Below are 3925 nucleotides of genomic sequence, written 5' to 3' on the forward strand. Positions count from 1 at the left end.
CGTACCAGTACAAAACGACTCCGAGAGGAAAAGAAAAACAACCACACTTGCGTTCGCATGAACCGACCGGTGGTATTATGACGCATTCGCGCGCTTCTCAGCACTTCTATTCAACCGTACAGAGTAACTCGTCGTCGCCATCGGATCCAGTCAGAATGTGGTGCGGCGTTCCAAAGTGTGTGAGTGCGCGTTTCCCTTTTCTAATTTACTGCTCTCCCTTTTAGCTGCTGCGTAGCTGGATGGGATTTATTTTTCTGCCTGGCAAATTAGCGAATGGTATTTGTTCGACCAGATTTGCTTTTGAAGTGGAACAATTCCAGCGCTAGGCTTCGGAACGACCTCCTCCCGTCTCCGCCTCTTTAGCTCAGTGGTAGAGCGCTGGTCTCGTAAACCAGCGGTCGTGAGTTCAATCCTCACAGGAGGCAACGTGATATTTTTTGGTGGGGTGTGAGGTGTTATTGTTGTTGTATACAGGTTTACGCAACAACCACGTTTGATACAAAATAGAAAATTGTCTACTTCTGGACTGTGGAGAGCTATCTAAGAGGAATTTATGAACGATTTTGACTAAACAAAAACTGTATGAAAATGTAGATATGTATTGAAAATAGCATGAACACTGAAAAAAGTGGTAACGTAGCTATCACTTGAAATTTCAAGAGTTACATGTCAAACAAAATTATTGATTCTACAATATTCAACCCATAACGAATTTGATAATTGACTTATATCCTTAATTTGTATTTAACATTCATTGCGGTGGATTTACCAACCATTTGACACTTCCCGCGTAATGACCGTCTTAACCATCGTCCAAATGTATTCACATCATAACCATTTTTATTAATTGCCATTTCCACACTTCAAAAAGTCTACGTGCCGGAGGTTAGTTAAGTTCCAGCACTAGAAAAACTCCCTCGCACCATCTCTAGAGAAGGCTCCCAATCCAACTGGCAATGCGAAAGCTCTTCCACCTAATGGAACTACGTCCGGGCGGATGATGGCAGCATAGCGCGAAGGAACTAAGAGCTGCGATATGCAAATTTGACGGTCCCTGACCGCGCGGATTGAATTGTTTCCCCAATGAATATATTATCGAATTAACCACTCTATTCTCTCTGGCGGGTTTGCTTTTTTTCGCGTGACAGTCACCTTTTTTCCTTTTTTTCTCACCCCCTCCATTACTCGTTGGTTAGGAAGCAGCGCAGCGGCGCAGATTTGGTGGGGTCTGTTGGTTTTTTTTTGCCAAAGACGACGACCCACAGTGGTTTCAGTCTCATATTAGGGCGGTATTGATTCAATAGCTTTATGATAAATCCAAGAATGCTTTTTTGTATAGGTTGTTACCTTAAAAGCTCTTCCACTAACATTCAAATTTCCGTGACATCTAGGCCTGAGAGATCATAGAGTTGTCTACATTTTTCATAGGTGTCCAAAACTAACCATCCTTTCCCATTCCTCAGCAGTCACAAGGACGTGGCCAGGACAGCAGTCGACCGTTGGAGGATTGCGTCAATCTTGTCTAAGAGTCAGAGATTAGTCCCAAATATTTGTGCTTTGATAACGGACAAGAAGGATGCAATCCAGGGCTGTACCCCCTACGAATTTATGCGACTTGCTTAATGCTAATGCTAATCCTAAAGGTTGTTTAGATTTTTCAGGGTATCCTCAGAACTTCATTCGAGTTTTTCTCCAGAAGTTTTTTCGCGGCTTCCTCCAGAATTTTCTTTTGAGGTTCCACCAAAAGTTCCTTGTGACATCCCTCCAAGAATTTAAACCAGAATTGATTCCGAGATTACTCCAGAAGTTACTCTCAGGATTTCTCCCGAGATTCTTCCAGGAACTCCACCCAAAACTCCTCCAGGAGTTTGTACTGGGGTTCCTCCAGCCGTTCTTTTTAAAATTCCTCCAGAACTTCGCCTCTAAATTCTTCCAGGAGCTCATTGTGTGCTTCCTCTAGGAGTTCCTTTTAGGGTTACTCAAGGGGTTCCTTATGGTTTTCCTGTAGGAGTTCCTTCTGGGATTACTCCAGTTCTTTCTGGGTTTCCTCCAGGATTTTTCTCTCAGTCAAACCCGGGGTTCCTTCTCCAGTAGTTCCTTCCGGAAATTCCTTCTAGAATTTTGCTAGGAATTATTTCTAAGACTCTTTTAGTAGTTCCTTCTGGGACTCATTTAAGAGTTCTTTCTGGGCTCCCTCAACGAGTTCCACGAGGAACTCCTGAGATTTTTTACTGAGATTCTGCCCGAAATCAACAATTCCTAAACATACAACAGAAGATTGTTCTAGTATCCTTCTAGGATTTCAATCGGGAGTTCTCCCGAGATTTCTCAAGAAGTTCCTTCTGAAATCCATCCAGAAGTTATTTCAGGAAGTTCCTTCCGTCATTTCTGCAGGAGTTTTTTCTACGACAAAACTTTAGCAGTTCCTGTTTGAGTTCTTGCAGATCTATCTGATAAAAATTCCCAGAAATCCATTCTGTAATCAAGAAACGATGAATGGACAACTTGAGGTTTTGTCTTAAAGTTTGCCCAATAGAGTAAAGGTCGCACACGCATACTGAAGTCGTGACAGAGCTGTATAAAAGACTCTCCAGTAGGTGAGTTTAATTTACAGAGTTGCCTTCGCGGCCCCTCACGACTTCAGTATTCGTGTGCGACCCCTACTCTATTCTGCAAATTTTTAGACAAAATCACAAGGCAAAAGTCTGGTTTCTTGATTGCACGCTTCTGAGCTGAGAAAACAGCAAGTGACTGTAATTCTTTGCAAGTGAGTGTTCCCATTCTTGTCTGTAATCTTTCACGTTTAAAAAAAAAAACTAGTAGGTAGTTTATTATAAAATTTCTCCAGGAAGCTTTTATGGAATTGCTTACGGAATATCTCCAAGAGTTCTATATTGAATTCTTTCATGAGTTTCTTATGAAATGCCTACAGGACTTCCTACAGGAGCTTCTCCGAGAAGAATTACACAAGGAAGTCTTAGAGGAATTCAAACAGGAACTCCCGAAGGAACTCCTTCATGAATCGCAGAAGGAGCTCCAGAAATAATTAGGAGTTCCTTATCCTGGATAAATGTTAGGAAAAGTTTTTATTATTTCTTTATTAATGAGATTTTTAGCCCAAGACTTTGGAAAGATTTCTTGGAGAAACTTAGAATTCCTAGATGTGTTTTGGGTTAAGTTCCTGGAAGAATTCTGGCTCGGAATGAACACCTGAGTGAATCACGGAAGAAACTCGTGGAGGAATCTTGGAAAAAAACACTACAGGAATTTCACAAGAAGGAATGTAAAAGAAAATCGTGTTAAGTGCTGTTCCTTTGAATTCCACCAAAAATTTGCACCCTTTGACAGATACGTATTTCGACCTCAACTGTAAGCTCGTCTTCAGTGTCTTGTTATTGACTCGACACGATTTTCTTTTTACTTACAGATATTCCCCTAACAAGCCCAGGTTCATCATCATCAAGAAGGAATGCTCAGGAGGACGAATCTTAGAAGGAACTCTTGGAAGAATTCGAGAAATGACTTCAGATCAATCTCAGAAGAAAATTCTGAAAGAATTCCAGAAAGAACTCATAAAGTATTCCGTGAAGGAACTCCTAGAGGAATTCCAGAAAGAAAACCTGGAGTATTCCCAGATGAAACCTTTTTAGGAATCTCAGATGTTTTTTTTTAAGAATCCAAGAGGGAATTTATGAAGGAATCCTAAATAAACCCCTCGAAGGATCTCCTTTAGGAATCCTAGAAAAATCTTCTGGAAGAAATATCTGAAAAAATCGCGGAAGACATTTTGGGGAAATCTCAGAAGGTTTTCCTGGTGGGAATCCTGGAGAAATCCAGGGAAGAACTCACCGAGGAATCCCAGAAGGAGCTCCCGCCAGCTAGTCATAAATTAGCACACTTCTCAAAGGGCCTATCCATAAACTAT

At 41.3% G+C, this 3925-nt stretch overlaps 1 non-coding gene across 1 annotated transcript; it reads left to right on the forward strand.

Annotated features, from left to right (window-relative positions):
* The first annotated feature begins 353 nt into the window (after positions 1-353).
* Trnat-cgu (transfer RNA threonine (anticodon CGU)) lies at positions 354-425 on the forward strand. Its single transcript has one exon. It is a non-coding gene; the product is annotated as a tRNA-Thr (tRNA).
* The last annotated feature ends 3500 nt before the right edge of the window (positions 426-3925 follow it).

This window comes from Aedes albopictus, chromosome 1 (genome assembly GCF_035046485.1).
Source record: "Aedes albopictus strain Foshan chromosome 1, AalbF5, whole genome shotgun sequence".
Classification (NCBI taxonomy): domain Eukaryota; kingdom Metazoa; phylum Arthropoda; class Insecta; order Diptera; family Culicidae; genus Aedes; species Aedes albopictus.